This window comes from Ochotona princeps, chromosome 15 (assembly GCF_030435755.1).
Source record: "Ochotona princeps isolate mOchPri1 chromosome 15, mOchPri1.hap1, whole genome shotgun sequence".
Lineage (NCBI taxonomy): Eukaryota > Metazoa > Chordata > Mammalia > Lagomorpha > Ochotonidae > Ochotona > Ochotona princeps.
The window spans coordinates 44099369-44117993 of record NC_080846.1 but is presented as its reverse complement, the minus strand read 5'-3'; the positions used below and the strand labels follow the sequence as shown (position 1 = coordinate 44117993).

The 18625-nt window shown below is 43.3% G+C and overlaps 1 protein-coding gene across 3 annotated transcripts in view; it reads left to right on the top strand.

Moving 5' to 3' along the window:
- CEP83 (centrosomal protein 83) overlaps nucleotides 1-18625 on the top strand; it is a 201972-nt gene that overhangs the window by 110494 nt on the left and 72853 nt on the right. The window lies entirely within an intron of this gene.

The window sequence follows — 18625 nt, the reverse complement described above, 5'->3', positions numbered from 1 at the left end:
CTGGATGGGACATGAAGTGGTACCCATATGGGATGCTGGTGCTTGTAGGCTGAGGATTAACTTGTTGAGCCATCACACTGGCCCCAAAAAGCCAGTGTGAATTGGTAGAAATTTATAATTAAAAAATGTTTCAAAAGGAAGTGTTATGAATTTTTGTATATGTACTGTGTATTAAGCTGAAAAAACCACTGTGTACACAGAATTAACGTGTATGTTGTAAGGAAATGGGTTTCTAAAAGGAGGTAATACTGAAATAGTGAATTTCAGTTTCTCTACATTTATTTATTTGAAAGGCAGAACTACAGAGAGAGAGCGGGAAAGGGACAGGAAGAGAGCGATCTTCATCTGCTGGTTCACTCTCTCTCAGGCCAGTTTGAAGCCGTGAGCCGCGAGTTTCCTGTGGCTCTCCCATGAGGTGGCAGGGGCCCAAACTCCTGGGCTGTTCTCCACTGCTGAAACCGAGCACTGAGATGCTCTTTAGGTATTTCACATTTAACTCAGAATGCTTGGACGTGTATTCTTGAAAGTATCATTCAAACCTATTAGCATTGACAGAAAGTAAACTTGAGAAAGCAGAAGTCACTATATTAATATCAAATAATAGACTTTAAGGTAAGGAGTATTACTAAAGAAAAAGAGGACATTTAACAATGACAAAGGCCGATTTTTAAAATGGATGATGACCTTCAAGAAGCAGCTACTTCGGTCTCATAGCTCTACTTTGTCATGTGGTAGAGGATGAAAGTGTTTAACAAGTTATTGTGAAAGCTAACGAGTTAACTTGCACATTTTTGCTGTAGCAGATTCTTAAAAAGTGACATTCTTGTTCTGTTTGAACACTGAATCTACGTGGGCAGAAATTCATTTTCTATGTGTTTTCAGTATATAACAAAGTGCCTAACAAATTCGTATTTGTTGAATGAACAGAAATAAAATAAGTTCTGACTCTATAGTTCATGTGTAATGTTGCATTTTCTGTCTCATGCATACTTAGAACCGTGGCATCTTAGAATTGGTGATCATCTAGTTCTCTTTTATATGTGTAATGGATTGAGCTGTACTTCCAAGAGGATATTGAATTCCTAACCCTTAGTAACTAAAAATGTGACCTTACTTGAATATAGGGTGTTTGAGATGTAGTTGGTGCAGCTGTTGAGGTCATACTGCAGTATGGAGTCTGTATTATGACTAGTATTGTTATAAAAAGGGACCGACCCGTGGGGTGGGGATTAGAATGCTGTGTTGTGAGGGAGACGGAGATTGATGGCTGCAACTGCATGCTGACACATCACCACACCCTAGGAAGGCACAAGGAAGGGGTCTTCTACAGGTTTCAGAGGGAGCACAGCCTTGCCAGCACCTTGTCTCACAGATGTGAGACATCAGTCTCTTGTTTTTAGGCACCATGTTTCTGGTATTTTGTTATGGAAGCCCTGAGAAACTAGAATATTTAGCAGAAGTAAAATTCCATGTTAGGACATATTTGAAACAGTATTTTTTTATTCTCTGTTTCAGTCATTGTTTGAGACCCTATTGAGCTTTTGAAAGTGAAGCATTTCTATTTATGGATTGGACTATCTTATACATTTTCTACTATAGCCTCCATTAGCTTTTGTAGTTTTCCTTGAGTATGTGCTTTTGGCTTTCCTCTGTGTTGTGACTTTTTAGATGCTTGCTGATAAATACAGCTTATTAGATAGAATTTCTGTTTTTCAAGATAAACATATCTGGTTTCTGTGTGATACTACCTGGCAAAAAATGTTACATGCATACAAACATGAAGTGAAGCAATTTAGTTATTTACTTCAATTGAAGTTTGCAGTTTGTACAAGTTAAAAGTTTGAATTCAGGGCCCGGCGGCGTGGCCTAGCGGCTAAAGTCCTCGCCTTGAAAGCCCCGGGATCCCATATGGGCGCCGGTTCTAATCCCGGCTGCTCCGCTTCCCATCCAGCTCCCTGCTTGTGGCCTGGGAGAGCAGTTGAGGACGGCCCAATGCATTGGGACACTGCACCCGCTTGGGAGACCCGGAGGAGGTTCCAGGTTCCCGGCTTCGGATCGGCGCGCACCGGCCCGTTGTGGTCACTTGGGGAGTGAATCATCGGACGGAAGATCTTCCTCTCTGTCTCTCCTCCTCTGTGTATATCTGACTGTAATAAAATGAATAAATCTTTAAAAAAAAAGTTTGAATTCAGCATTGATTAAGAGAAAAAATGAAAGTTAAACTCTTTTAAAAATATACATGTATTATCTACTTGAAAAAATACATTTTTCTAACATTTACTATAATCTCTGGCTTTTATAGAAAAAGTATTTAAAGGACTTTTTGCCTTAGTAATGGATGGGAGTTATGAAAGTGCTTGCTTGGGTCATAGGATAATTGTAAAAACAAAGTGAGACAATGCACAGAACTTGGTGATACAATGCTGTGATGCAGTAGGTGATCAGTACATTGCATTTTTTTTTCTTTTTAACTTTCTAAAAGTATTACGAGTTTATGATATAGTTCCATAGGACCTGGGATTTTTCCTACCCCCTTCGCTAACTGCTCCCTTCCCCATTGAGTTCTCCCATATCGTTACAGCAGCATAAACAGTCATAAAACCATTATTGTGGCCATGGACAATGGCAGAGAGTCCAGCATCCCATTGTCTAGACACACCCAACAGTTTCACTGGGAGTCCATCCTTGATGTGGAAGTAGAGCTGCACACTGTACCGTATCCTCACATCTGGACATGTCAGTCTCCACTACACAGTCACTGGAAATCCCCATAAGTGATAAGCCACAAAGCAAAACCAACAACAGGAAGAAAAAACAGAAATTTACAATGCCATGAAGTTGCATGCCACTGGATATGATAGTCGCCATTACACTATTACTATACATCCCCTTAAATGAAAAGCCACAAAACAAAATCAACAGGAAGAAAGAAATTAACAACATCATGAAATTAAAAAACATGCTGCTGAATGACTAATGTGTTGCTGAAGAAATGAAAATCAAGAACCTTCTTGAAGAAAATGATGCTACTGTATGATCTATGAGTCAGAGTAGAATTTGAGAAAAAAAAGTTTTGTATAATTGAAACTCAAAACATCAAAATCCATGAGGTATAGTTTCTGTTGATCTTTGTTGGTGAGATGTATCTACTGTAGGCAGCAAATACAGATTTTGTGTTTTTAATCCAGTCTACTAATCAATGTTTGAGTTTAAGCCATGTACATTCAGGGTTAAAATAAATAGGTGGTAATTTGATCCTGTCAAATTTGGCAATGAGTTGTTCATTGTTTTAGTCTTCTGTTATTTCACTGGGATATTCTTCACATTTGCCTTTGGTTTTGGTGGGTGCTATTCCTCTTTTCTATCAAGAGAACATCTTTAAGTATCCTTTGTAGCGCAGGTTAGGTTAGGTGTATTCTTTTAACTTTTCTTTACTGTGGAAGAATTTTATTTCATTTTCAAAGACAAAGGAAAGCTTTGCTGGGTGTGTTATCCGAGGCCAACAATTTTTTGCTTTTAGAATCTGGAATATGTCACTCCATTTTCTTCTGGTCCGTAGAGTTTCCTGTGAGAGGTCAGCTGTGAATGTAATTGGCATTCATATACATGGCACTCACATACTTTTGGACTTTGGAGTATTTCAGAGTTAGGGGTTGGAGATGCTTAATAAGCATTTTGTTTTTATGCATCGTATTAGCAACCCCCATTATATTTTGCTTTAGATTTATTTTATCTATTTTATTATTTATTATTAGACTTATTGTTTGTTTTAGAGTTATAGGGAGGAACTGGGGTAAAGAGAGAGCAAGGGAGAACTTTTATCTGCCTTTTTAATTTCCAAATGACTGCAGTGACTGGGGTGGACCAGGCAATAATTTAGGTCTCTAACTATACATGGCAAGATTCCAAGTATTTGAGCCATCTTTCACTGCTCTTCCAGGTACATTATTAGAGCTGGATTGGAAGTGGAGCTGCTGAGATTTGAATTGGTGTCCCCTTGGGATGCTGATGTCTTAGGCAATGGCTCAATCTACTACTCCATCATGTTGGCCACACTTTAAGATTTTATTTTATTTTAAATATTGTATTTATTTTAATTTAAGCCAAATTGCTAAGAAAATCATTTTTTAAAAAGATTTATATTATTTTTATTGGAAAGTTAGATATACAGAGAAAAGGAGAGACAGAGACGAAGATGTTTGATCTGATGATTCGCTCCCCAATTGGCCGGAGCTGAGCCAATCTGAAGGCAGGAGCCAAGAGCTTCTTCTGGGTCTCCCATGTGGGTGCAAGGTCCCAAGGCTTTGGGCCGTCCTAGACTGCTTTCCCAGGCCACAAGCAGGAAGCTGGATGGGAAGCGGGGCGCTGGGATTAGAACTGGTGCCCATATGGGATCCCGGTGCATTTAAGGTGAGGGCTTTAGCCGCTAGGCTACTGTGCTGGACCCCACATTTTTTGATGGGATGTATCTTTTTGTATCTGAAAGAACTTAAAAAAAGGGGGGGGTGTGTAAACCAGAAATGTAACTGTTTTATTTGTAGCTGTCAGTGAAAATTATATAACCTTGTATGCTTTCCATGTCATTTTAGCTGCTGGGAAACATGAATCAAAGTTTATTAGTTTCACTCATTTTCTTCATTATTTTTGGATGATGGTTACATAGTTGGTCAGGGCGGGAAGGGTCAAGGATCAGGAGAAGGTGGGCTAGACCAGACCATTGTTTACACATTTTCATTTTCTTCTTCTGTATCTGGGGGTGGGGGGGGCGATACAAGCGGAGAAACCACACTTTCAGTACCCAGGGATGGGGAAAGGCCCCTCGATGTCATCCCAGCATCCCTGAGAGTTCCGCTTATGTGGTTTCCATAATTCTGAGGTGCCGCTGATACTGCTGCTGCAAAGATGAGGAAATTCTTCCAACATCAATTGGCTGACATCATCCACCTCAGAGTCTCTGTTCACCCAGAAGTTTGCTCTCAAGCTTTGCTGGGGTAGTTGATCAATTTGTTCTGCCCTCCAACCTCAACAAACCTATGGGTACTGTGGCCCAGCCCAGCCCTACCCAGTGCACGCTCGGCCCTCACATACCACTGGGGGGAGCTGCAGCCCAGTCAGAATGATCCTCGATAAACCCCCCTGGCCTGCCCCCCTGCTCTGGTTCTTGTGTCTGCCAGTATGTGCGGTGGATTGGTCCACTCTGTCCCATATCCCATTCAGATCTCGTATAGGTCATTGGGCATTGAAGCCAAACTCACCCAACCCACTACACCCTCCAGCTTTCCACTGATGTCAGCGGGGGGCACTTTCTGTCCAGCCAGGCCCTATTTTATTAATTTTTGATAAAGCATTATTTACCCTTGTTAATCAGGATTTTCTGTGGAAAAGTTTGACCTTTTAATTTAATATTGGAAGTAGGAGAGTGTTAAAGATTTTTGTTATTTATTTTTATTTGAAAGTCAGATTTTACAGAGAGACAAGGAGAGACAGAGAAGAGCTTCCATTCACTATTTTACTTTCCAAGTGGTTGCAACGGCTTAAGTTGATTCAGTCTGAAGCCAGGAGGTTTTTCTGAGTCTCCCATATGGGTGCAGGGCCACAAAGACTTGGGTCAACATCCTCTGCTTTCCCAGGCCATAAACAGAGCTAGATCGAAAGTGGAACAACCAGGACACAAACTGGTGCCCAAATGGGATGCCAGCACACAGGGCAGAGGACCAGCATGCTGTGCTATCACACCAGCCCCAAGCTTTTATCGATTTGAAACAGTTATTGACTACTTGACTTTTATAGTGAAGCATTCTGTTTAAGATTTATTTGAATGGCAGAGCAACACACGTGTGCATGTGCATTTGTACACATTGAGATCTGTCTTCCTCAAATGGCTGCAGCAACCAGGGCTTGGTCAGCTCAAAGCAGGAGCCAGGATCTTCGTTCTCCTCTTTCATCTGGGTAGTAGGAATTCATGATCTTGGGCTGTGTTTTGTTGCCTTCCCAAGCATTTAGCAGGGAGCTGGACTGAAAGCTGAGTTAGGTTGGGGCTGTAACAAGTAGTAGCTAAACTGACTGTGCTCTAAAGCTAGCCCCGTGATGGAGCATTCTTGTCAAGTTTTGTTGGAGGCAGGTTGTGGCTTTATTCTGTTGGAAGTTTAGGATGTGGAGTGCTTTCTCCTAAAATGGGATAGAGAAGTCCCCTAGTTATGTGTCTTTGGTTTATGTGGGCTTTAGGGTTTCAGGAGGTCAGAGAAGGATTTTGTTGTGGTGTTGTTTCTAGGATTTCGAGGACACATTGTGGAAATGTTTAGGGACTTCTTATCAGAGACCTCACAGATGAGAGCATTTCTAAATCCGTGTTTATTCTGAGCTAGCCCACGCCAGTGGTGAGCTGTATTCCATTACAGAATTGAAAGCGTTACTGTTTCCAAGAGGGAACTGCTATCTAATTGTACATTGGAGGAGCTGCCTGGATGTTGCACGGTTTCTTCATTGGCTAAGCTAGTAGGCACAGGCTGCTGATTTCTGCTTGCTGTGCCTTATGCCTTCTGAGAAGTGTCAGCAAGATTTTCAGATCATTCCCCTCAACAAGCCAGCTTCCCTGCCTGACAGTGAGCTCCTGCAGACCTTTGTTTTATTATGGTCTTAAGATAATCTCTGTACTTCCAAATGTTAAATAGGGATAAGAATTATGTAAATAGCAAACAGTAAATGTCAAACACCCAAATGAAAGTCTCAGTTTAATTGGTAAAGCATGATTCCTACCATGTGAAAAGGGGCAGGCTCTCTAAAAATGAATGAATATGAGCTGTTTCCTGGAAAGAGTGATCCTGAGACATCTCTTCCAGTCCCCAGCTTTTCATATTTAGGAAAACCTCAGTTATCAGTACGTTCAAACTGCATTGCAGTTGATTTTTGTTTGGGGTTTAAATATACAGTTAACTAGATAATCCTTTTGCTTTATAGCCTGTATCTTGAAAACCGTTAGTTTTTCTCTATTATTCTATTAGTTTCAGGCAAGAAAGTAAATTTAGTCTCTTAACTCTGTCTTTGATGGAAATAGAAATCTTTTTATTATTTTTTTTTGAAAAAAGATTTTTAATACTGGTTGTAGTTCTTCCCATTTTGTAGCAAATATTATGTCCTAGGTAATTGTCATAAAATCAGAAGTCTTGTTTGAACAGCAGTGTAGAAAAATGAAACCACTAAGCATTTTGAAGACTAAAACCAATCATTTTTTCAATTTTTGATTTAAAAAAAAATTACTTGGTTTTGTTTAAAAGGCAGATTTTTAAAAAGGAGAAGCAGAGAACAGAGATCTTCTATCTGCTGGTTACTCCCCAAATGGCCACAATGGCTAGAGCTGAGCTGGTCCAAAGCAGGAGTTTCTTCTGGGTTTCCACATTGGTGAGGGAACCAAGGACTTGAGCCGTCTTCTGCTGCTTTCTCTGGCCACGAGCAGGGAACTGGATGTGAAGTAGAGCAGCTGAGACATGAACTGGCACCGTTATGGTATGCTGGTGCTGAAAACAGGTTAGCCTGCCACACCACCATACTGGCCCCCAATTTTTAAAATATTATATGTGCATATTTTCTATGTTTAACACTCCACTGAGTGATATTATCAACAAGTAGCAAGTAAAAATTAATATTAGAGAAAAATAAACAAAAAAATTTTTGAAAGCTTACTCTGTTCCCCAGGTGTAAATGAAGAATATACATAAGAATCAAATCCCAGCATGTTTCTGTTGTAGTTAGAGCTTACATTTTCTTCTGTAGTCTTTTGAGTTAGTTATTACAGATCAGGGAAAGGAAATTATATTTGTCTTTCTCACACAAATTTATTTATTAGCAAAAGAGAAGAATTTGGAATAATAGGACTGGCATGTGGGACTGCATGTTGATCTGGGTCCCATCTAAGGTGAAATACCTCCCCCTGACGTCCGTCCTCTCCCCTCTTTCTCCCTGCCATGAAACTGTAACCTGGCCAAGAAAACTGTATCCTGCTTGGCAAGAATGCTTGACACCCTGGCTAGGATGTTCAAGCATGATAAGGAGAAAATTGAGTTTTACCTAGTACAGCAATGAAGGCTTCAACACTAGTAGTTGTTCTATCCCTAAGGTAGTCTTGCTTTAGCTCCCTCCCTCCCTCCTAGCTTTATATACTGCTGTTCTATAGTTCGGGGTTGAGAGGTCTTTGGGGCAGGAGCCCACTTTCTACTTCCATCAGTAAAGGATTTTAAAATCAAATCATTGCGTGATGCTGCTCTGTATAGACTTGCTTGGGTATAGCAAATTCATTCGTTTTCTTGGTGAGTTAGTATTCACAGTGTACATGTATCACATTTTCTTTAGGCATCCGTTGATGGGCATCTGGACTGATTGTTGCTTAGCTGTTGTGAATTAAGCTGTTATAAACATGGGGGGTTCAGATAACTCTCATATGTTGATTTCATTTTGATTGGGTAAGTTCCCAGGAGTGGAATGTCAGGGTTATGTGGTAGATCTGTTTTCAGATATCTGAGAAATCTCCATACTGTCTTCCATAATGGTTGCACTAGGTTGCAGTTGCACCAATTGTTTCTCATCCTCAGCAGCATCTTTTGCCATTTGGTTTTTGGATGATAACTGTGCTAACTCTGGTGATGTGAAACCTCATTGTGGTTTTAACTTGCATTTCCATCCTTCATCATGAAGTCTGGCATTGTGATACTTCCAAATTCTAATTTTGTTGTGTACGATTGCTTTAGCTATTTTAGGATCTATCTCTCATGTTTCCTTATGAATTCTAACATTTTTTTGCTAGATTTGAAAAGCATGCCATTCTTAGGTGTTTTGATTTGAATTCTGTTGAATCTGATGGTTTTTGGCAGTCTTGACATTTTATGATATTAATTCCATTGATCCATGAATATGGCAAGTTTTCCCATGTTTTGGGGTCTTCTATTTTTCCTTAATGTTTTATAGTTTTCATCATGAGATCCCTCAAGTTCTTGGTTAAATTTTTTCCAAGATATTTACATATTTTGGCAGTGATTGTGAATGGGACTTATCTTACAAGTTATTTCTGAGCCGTGGGGTAATTTGTGCATACAAGGGCTTTAGTTTTTATGTGTTAATTTTATATCCTTGCAACTTGACCAAGTTCTATTCTCAGTTCCCGTAGTCCTTGGTGGAGTCATTTGGTTCCTCTGTATAGATGATTGCATCATCCTCAGACAGGGTTAGCTTGAATTCCTCCCTTCTCATTTGTATTCCTTTGATTTTTTTTCTTACCTAATGATCCTGGCTGCAACTTCCAGGGTAGTATTGGACAGTAGTCGTGAGAGTGGACATCCTTGTCTGGTGGTTCTGGATCTTGGTGACGATGCCTCCAGCTTTCCCTTGTTCAATATGATGCTGCTTGTGGGTTTCTCATAGACTGCCTTGATTGTGTGTAGGAATGGTTTTTCTATACCCAATGTCTTTAAGGTTTTTTTTCTTGTTATTATGAAAGGGTGTTGCATTTTTTGAAATGCTTTCTCTACATCTTTTGGGACAATCATAGGGTTTGCGTTTCACTTGTTAATGTGGTATACGTTTATTGACTTGCATATGTGGAGCTCTTCCTGCATATCAAGGAGGAATCCCTTGTGGTCCAGATGAATGATCTTTCCGATGTGTTGTTGGAATTGATTTGCTAGTATTTTGTTGAGGAGTTTTGCATCTGTGTTCATTAAGGGTATTGGTATATAATTTTCTTTCTTTGTATTTTATTTTTTTCTAGTTTTAGAAGTGAAGTGATGCTGGTCTCTGTGGTGTTTGAGGGGATCCCTCTCTTGTGGTTATTTCAAATAGCTTGAGAAAAATTGGAGCTAGTTCTCATTGAAGAGTTTGATAGAATTCAGTAGTGAAGCCATCTGGTCTGCTGTATTTCTTTATTAGGAGGATCCTTACTACCGATTCAGTCTTCATCATAGTTTTTGGTCTTTTTAGATTTTTTTGGTGTGTGTATGTGTGTTCTCATGACTCAGTTTAGATAAATTGCATATGTCCAAAAAGTTATCCATTTCTTCTTGATTTTCCAGTTTGTTGGCATATAGCTGTTTGCAGTAATTCCTGATCATTTTTTATATATCTGTCCATGTGCTGCCCATGGTTATATTCTCTTTTCAGCTCTGATTTTATTGATTTAGGCCTCTTCCCTCTTTCTTTATTTTTGCTGATTGGGGCAGTGACATATTATTTTGCATATTTTTTTTCCAAAAAAACCCAGCTCTTAAATTTAATGATCATGTGTATCATTTTTCATTTCAATTTTCTTTTTTTAAAAAAAGATTTATATTTATTGGACAGTCAGATAAACAGGGGGAGAGACAGAGAGGAAGATCTTCTGTCTGCTGAGTCACTCCCCAAGTGACCGCAATGGCTGGAGCTGAGCCAATCCAAAGTCAGGAGCCAGGAGCTTCTTCCAGGTCTCCCACGTGGGTGCAGGGTCCCAAGGCTTTGGGCTGTCTCAACTGCTTTCCCAGACCACAAGCAGGGAGCTGGATGGGAAGCAGGGCTGCCGGGATTAGAACCGGTGCCCATATGGGATCCTGGTGTGTGCAAAGAGAAGACCTTAGCCATTAGGCTATTGTGCTGGGACCTATTTCAATTTTATTTCTGCTCTAATTTTAATTATTTCTTCTACTCTCTGTGGCTTTGATTTGCTGCTTTTCTAGGTTCCTTAGCTGCACTGATATTTGATGCCTTTCAGAGTTTTTGATACAAGCACTAGTAACTATGTTTTCCCCATAACACTGGTTTTGGCATATCCTTTAAGTTTTAGATACGTTGTACTGTCATCCTATTCATTTCCAAGAATATTTTGATTTTCTTACTGATTTTTTTCTGTGACCCACTGTTTATTTGGTAGTTTGTGTTTCAGTTTCCGTGTTTGCATGTTTTCTGGATTTCCTGTTTTTTTTATTTCCAATTCTAATTAATCATATTCAGAAAAGATGCGTAGTATTGTTTCACTTTTTAAAAAATAAATTACTGAGCCTTGCTTTATGGCTAGCATGTAGTCTGTTTTCGTGGAGATGCCATGAGCTAAAGATAAGAATGTATTTTGTATGATGAAATGTTCTGTAGGTATTTGTTAGGTTCACTTCTTCACTGCTGTGGACCTAGGTCTGTTTCTTTGTGGATTTTCTATCTAGATCTGTTGATGAAAGTGGGTTATTGTAATCCCCAGTCATTGCTGTATTAGAGACTGTATATCCAGTTAGATCTGTTAACAGATGTTTTAACGGTTGCCCTGGGGTTGGGTTTATATGCTTTCACAATAGTTGCTTCTTATTGTATTGATACCTTCTCATTATGCAATGACCTTTTCATATCTTTTAATAGTCTTTGGGTTAGTCTATTTCGAATGAATATACTGCTCATTTTTCCTTTCTGTTGACGTTGAATATCTTTTCCCATCCTTTCACTTTGAACCTGTGTTTATCTTTGTTGATGAGATGTGTTTCTTGTGGGCAGTACATAGATAGGTCTTGCTTTTTAACCCATTTGATTGGGGGAGTTGAGGCTATTTATATTCTGGCTATTGTTGAAAGGTAATGACATGGTCCTGCACTTTTCCATATATAATCATTGTTTGTTTTGGGTTTCTTTTTTTTTTTCTGCCTTTTACAACAAGTTTTGTCTTCACCATCTTTGAGTGGGGGATTGTCATCTTGCTTCAGCATCATGCAGGCTAGATGGATGATAGCAAGGTCTGTTTCTTTTGCCTTCCTGCATAAGTGTAGCATTCTGGAGTGCTGGTTTTGTTGTTTAGGACCTGGACAGTGTCTCTCCGTTGTCTCCTAGGCTGTGCTTCCTGATGAGAATCAGCTACTAATCTGATGGGCAAGCCTCTCATCACTGGTGTCACATATATATTTAAGGTTTGTTTATTTTTATTGGAAAGGCATGTTTACAGGGAGAAGGAGATGCAGCCAGAAAGATCTTCAGTCCGTTGGTGCACTGCTCTAGTGGCTGCAATGGCTGGAGCTGCGCTGATCTGAAGCCAGAAGCCTCTTCCAGCTCTCCAACATGGGTGCAGGGTCCCAAGGGTTTGGCTGTCCTCTGCTACCTTCCCAAGTCATAAACGGGTTGCTGGGTGGGAAGTGCAGCAGCAGAAACACAAATCGATGCTCATGTGGGATCCCAGCTTGAGAATTTAAGCCACTGATCCATTGCCCTGGGACTTTGTTTTAGAATCTTTGTGTTTAGCTTTGGAAAGCTTGAAATTTTTTTTTTTTTAAGATTTATTTGTTTATTTGAAGTCAAATGTACAGAGAGGAGAGACAAAGGAAGATCTTCTGTCTGTTGATTCACTCCCCAAGTGGCCACACTGCCAGAGCTGAGCCAATCCAAAGCCAGGAGCCAGGAACTTCTTCCAGGTCTCCCACGTGGGTGCAGGGTCCCAAAGCTTTGGGCTGTCCTCGACTGCTTTCCCAGGCCACAAGCAGGGAGCTGGATGGGGAGCAGGGCCGTCAGGATTAGAACCAGTGCCATTATGGGATCCCAGCATGTGCAAGGCAAGGACGCCAGCCACTAGGCTACCTCACTGGGCCTGAAAGCTTGAGTATTTATTGCACTGAAAATCATTTCTGGTTATCAGTAGTCAGAGTTCTCTGTGCTTCCTTTCCATAAATACTCTTTTCCTTTTCTGTATTAGGGAATTTATTTTATTGGAAAGGCAGATTTATAGAGAGAAGAAGAGACAAAAAGAAAGATCTTCCATTCACTGGTTCACTCCCCAAGTGAGCCACAATGGCCAGAGCTGAGCCGATCTGAAGCCAGGATTAAGGACTTTCTTCCAGGTCTTCCACACGGGTACAGGTTCCCAAAGCTTTGGGCCGTCCTCCACTGCTTTCCCAGGCCACAAGCAGGGAGCTGGATGGGAAGTGGAGCAGCCTGCGTACAAACCAGTGCCCATATGGGATCCTGGTGCATGTAAGGCAAGGGTGTTAGTCACTAGGCTACTGCACCAGGCCCCCAAGTAATACCTTTTAGATAAGGAGATTCTTACACCTTATAGTTGCTAACTCTGTTGTTAAGGTTCTCCACTGCATTTTATTTGGCGTATTGAATTCTGCATTTCTAATATTTTAGTTTGATTTCTCTGTAGGTGAGCTTTTCATGTCTGGAATGTATTTTCTTAATTCTTGTGTGTGCTTTGTCATTTCTGCATTCATAGTTGTACATTCTATCAGTCTCTTCATCTTCCGATTCTAATATTGCAGTGTTGTGTATTCCTTGCTTGTTTCTTACATGTCTCTGCTTATTTTTAGTCATTTGTATGTACCAGCACGAGTCTTACTCCTTGGGTAGCTTTCTACTTGAACTATGTCTTTTTTTTTTTAAGACTTAATTATTTTTATTGGAAAGGCAGATATGCAGAGAGGAGGAGAGACAGAGAGGAAGATCTTCCATCCGATGATTCACTCCCCAAGTGGCTGCAATGGCTGGACCTGAGCTGGTCCGAAGCCAGGAGCCTCTTCTGGGTCTCCCACACAGGTGCAGGGTCCCAAGGCCTTGGGCTGTCCTCCACTGCTTTCCCAGGCCACTAGCAGGGAGCTGGATGGGAAGTGGAGCTGCCGGGATTAGAACCGGCACCCATATGGGATCCTGGTGCGTGCAAGCCGAGGACTTTAACCACTACACTATCGTGCTGGGCCCTTGAACTATGTCTTTTTGTCTTGACGCAATCACTGCTCCTTCCATGGATGCATGGAAGTGGCAGGTAGATGAAGGTGGCAGACTGTGATCTGTGCTCGAGTGTGGTCCAAGTCCAGGGTGACAGTAGACTGGGCATTGTGGGTCTCCTCTTTAGTTAGTGCAGTGGTGCCAGAGATCATGACTGTGCTGAAATCACTGTCGACCTGCTCTCTTACCAGGTGATTGATTCTGGAGGTCTGTCCACTGGTACTAGAACCCACCCATGCCAACTCACGGGCCATGCGACAGATCTATGTAGTTCGCTGTGTGCTCAGTAACCCAGTCACATACACACCACACACTATTGTGCAGTCCCTGAATTTTCAGTCTGTGTGTGGATTGCTCCCACGGGCATAAGTGCTGAACCTCCCTGCAGTTACTGGAGTCAGCTCCAGCTGCATGAAGAGCAGTGTTTCTTGCTGCAGCCCCTCTGGTTGCAGCCCCTCTGCTTGGGGCCTGTTGAATGCGATGGGGTTGGGGGTTTTGTACATGCTGCTGCCCTCAGGCTCCCTGCTCCAAATAGAGCCTCCCAACTGTGTCAGTGCAGGGTCAGGGGTATGCCATCACTATGCAGTTGCCGGAGTGGGAACGTTCGGATCAGTGGCTTCGTGTCACCTATTTTGGCACCCTACAGGAGATTGGGAGAAAGGAGTGTGCTCCTGCATGGTATCCCCTCACGCTCTTTGCCTCTATCTGGTGGTCTTTCAGAGCCACGGTCAGTGTGGGTTGCAAGATTCTGCGCCAGGCACTGTCTGTGGTTGTTCGCTTGTGCTGTGCCGTCTGCCTTTCCACGACCTGCGATGTGCTGAGTTTCACTTGATGTGGTAGTAAGCTGTGACTCACCCCAGCCGCCGACTGCCCACCTAGCCAGTCACAAGCAGTGCTTCTGTGTCTTCCTGCCCTCAGAATATTACTGTTTTCCTTTGGTCCTTGCTGAAATTCCCTGTTAGTCAAACCTATGGAAATAAACTCCGCTGTCATTCTCTGGTGACAAGGAAGTCTTTTTATTTTTAATTAACTTTTACTTGTGGAATTTATAAACATATACGGAAATGTAGAGATGCCCAACATGTACAGAAGTGTAGTGAGTGAATAGGTTCCCACATGCCTGTCACCTGGCATCAGTAACTGCCATCTTGACGTTGGCCCTCTGAGCTCCCTGCTAATGTGCCTGGGTTTGTAACAGAAGGCGGCCCGTGTTCTCGAGGTTCTGCTACTCATGTGGGAGATCCAGATTGAGTTCCTGGCTCCTGGTTTCAGCTGCCAGGCTCTGGCTCTTGGGGTCGTTTGGGGAATGAACCATTTGGGAACATTTCTCTGTATCGCCTCTTTTTGTCTCTCTGCTTCTAAATTAAAAAATTATCATGGAGTCAGTCTTGTTTTATCTAAATTCCTTTCTCCTGCTTTTTCTTTTTTTTTTAAATTTTATTATTATTATTGGAAAGCCGGATATACAGAGAGGAGGAGAGACAGAGAGGAAGATCTTCCATCCGATGATTCACTCCCCATGTGAGCGCAACGGGCCGGTACGCGCCAATCTGAAGCCAGGAACCTGGAACCTCTTCCGGGTCTCCCACACGGGTGCAGGGTCCCAAAGCTTTGGGCCGTCCTCGACTGCTTTCCCAGGCCACAAGCAGGGAGCTGGATGGGAAGTGGAGCTGCCGGGATTAGAACCGGCGCCCATATGGGATCCCGGGGCTTTCAAGGCGAGGACTTTAGCTGGTAGGCCACGCCGTCGGGCCCTCTCCTGCTTTTTCAATCCCTCTAGAGTTATTTGAATCAATTTTTATTACTCCAACCCTGATTAATTCAGTGTGTATCTCTATAATATGCTAAAACAGCACTATAGGGACTTTATTGTACCTGGAAATATTTATTCCTTAATAAGTTCTGATATCTTTTCCCAGATTTCCTTAATTTTACCATAAGTCTTTTCACTCAAAAATTGTTATATTTATTTATTTTATTTAAAAAAAAAGTTTTAAATTGGAAAGTCAGATATACAGAGAGAAGGAGAGACAGAGAGGAAAACCTTCCATCCAGTGAGTCACTTCCCAAGTGGCTGCAATGGCCAGAGCTGAGCCGGTCTGAAGCCAGGAGCCCGGAGCCTCTTTCAGGTGTCTCATGTGGATGTAGGGTCCCTGGGCTTTGAGGCATCCTCGAATGCTTTCCCAAGCCACAAGCAGGGAGCTGGATGGGAAATGGGACTGCCGGAATTAGAACTGGTGCCATATGGGATTCCAGCACGTTCAAGGCAAGGACTTTAGCTGCTAGGCTACCACACCAGGTCCTAAAAAAATTGTGAGAGCGAGATCTTCCATCTTTCTCTTTTTAAATTTTTGATGATGTTTACATAGTTGAGAAAGATGCATGCATGTGTGGGAAGAGTCGAGGAACAGGGGAAAGTAGATGAGACCATTGCTTTCAATTTTCTTTTCCTTCCTGTATCTGGGGGAAGAGAGGAAAGAATGAGAGAAGCCACACCGAGCATCCTAACTACATCAGAACCTCGGTATGGGGCACAGCCACCCTGTGTCATCCCAGGGTCCCTGATGTGGCGCATGCTCCGAAGGTTCCGCTTAAGTGGTTTCGATAGTTCTGAAATGTTGTTGATTTCATTGCCCCAAAGATAAAGAAATCCGTATCCTTCCAATTGGCTGACACAGTATACCACAGAGTTTCCATTCGCCCAGATACTTGCTGTCAGTACTTGGCTGGGAGAATTCTCCAATTTGTTCTGCCCTCCATGGTACTAGATATTCTCTGCAGGCTGTAATGAACTGGTTGTCATGTCTCACATGTGCGTCTGGATGTGCTGTCCAATGCATCATCTTAAACAACCAAGGAAGTCTGTTCTGACACATGCACTCCATGGTCAGACCACAGACCCTAAGATTCTCCATAGGGTTGGAGTTGAGTCCAGTGGTTCAGTCTGGCATGGCTTGCCTTACCTTGGCGTTTGAGGTAGGTGCTGTAGCCTGGCCTGGCCTTGCCTACCCCCAGTTGCAGCTCATACAGTTGGTTGTTGCAATCTAGCTAAACCTTGGCTGCCCTAAGTTCCAGCCCTAATATGAGCTGGATGGTGCCGTGACCCAACCTGGCCTGTTCTACAACCTATCATGGTTCTCATATCTGCCAATAGGTGTTATAAACTGGCCCAGCCTGGCCTGCCCCCAGACCTGACCCACGTGTATACCAGTGGGTACTGTAACCTGACCTGATCTGGGCTGTTTTCATTCCTGGTTCCTGCACTCACCTGCAGGGACTGCATCCTGATGGAGGAGTTCCCCAAGCTCCTCTGTCAGGCCACCTTCCAGCGGCAGATCTCACATACACTGGTTGGTACTTAGCCCAACTCCTGTCTTGATATGAATAGCGTCCATGCCCAGCTGACCTACACTCATTCCAATTCTTACTGTTGGGTGCTACGGCCTAGCCACCGTTGTCCACTCCCCAGACCCAGCTCTTACTTGGTTCAGCAGGGGGAGAAACCTAGCCCAGCCAATTGTATACTCACCTTGGCTCTTAGGAGCACCAGGGGGTGCTGGAGTCTAGTCCAGTTTGGCAAACCCATGACCCAGTCCACATCCATGCCAGGGTATACTGCCGTCATGTCCAGCCCCGGTTCACCACACCCATTCTGGTTCTCACACCTGCCAGTGGGAACCACACCCAAGCTGGGGTATCTCCTTAGCTCCCCTACCAGGCCCGCTCCCAGATACAAATCTTCCGTGTGCCAAGGTTGCACTAACTCAGACTCATATAGTTCATCCCCCATCTTGGTCTTTGTTGTCTAATGCTGCAGCCTGGTCTGGCTCGGCTTGCCCCCAATCCCAAATCTCATTGGTGGGTGCTGAAACCTAGCTCTTCCCACTCTACTCCCATCCTTGGCTCTCATGCATACCTGTAGGTGGATATCCTCCCGTAGCATAGCCCACACTCAGTCCTGGCTCCTGCACATGTCAGTTGGATAAGCTTGGCCTGGCACTGCCTGGTCTGCTTCCCCGAGAACTAACTCACTTACTGACGTGTGAAGCTGCCTTACCTGGTCTGACCAACACCCAGGCCTGAATCACATGCTCACCAGCAGAAGCTACGTCCCACCAGGGGAGTTCACCAAGATCCTCCACCAGACTCACTCCCAGACCCAGATCTCACATGTGCCAGTGGGTTTTGGGCTCTCACCCACCATAGTCTGCCCACTCTGTCTAAGCCTTTGTGGGAGCTGATGGATGTTGTGGCCTGGCCTGCCCCCGACCCTATTCTTGGGTGTGCCTGTGGGTGCTGCAGCCTGAACCAGCCTGATCTGTTCCCAGCCTCAGGACCCATGAGCATCTTGAGATTCCATGGTCCTGCCTTCCTTAGCCTGTCACTACCCGCAGCATCTGAGCAAACCAGTCGACATTGCAATTCCACAGGGGAGAATCCACATATCGCCTCAGAATCTGCCCCCGACGTGGTTTTCTTGCATGCTGATTAGTGTCATGGCCCAGTCTAACATGATCTGTCCCCTGTTCTGGCACTCACTAGTAGGTACTGCGATCTAGCCCTGCCAGGTAGGCCCCCGGTGTGTTGGTGGTTGTTGGTGGTTGAAGCTAACTATCCCAGCTGAGGTCTCCATGTGGCCAGTACATTGGTCTGACCCAGAAAGGTCCTCCAGCTTGACCTTAGCCCTCTCACTTACCTGCAAGTGCAGTGGCCTTGTGGCAGTCCCCAGCAGTCATTCCTCATCTGCAACATACCCCTCATTGGTCTTTCCTCTCATACAGTCCTCTACCGCCTTCCCTGAACAATCCATTGTCCCTGCACCTGGGAACTCATGGGGTCTGCAGCCCAGACTTCCCAAATTTGTTCCAGTGGAGTAGCATGCTGGCCTGGGGCTCTGCCTGCCCACCAGGGACCT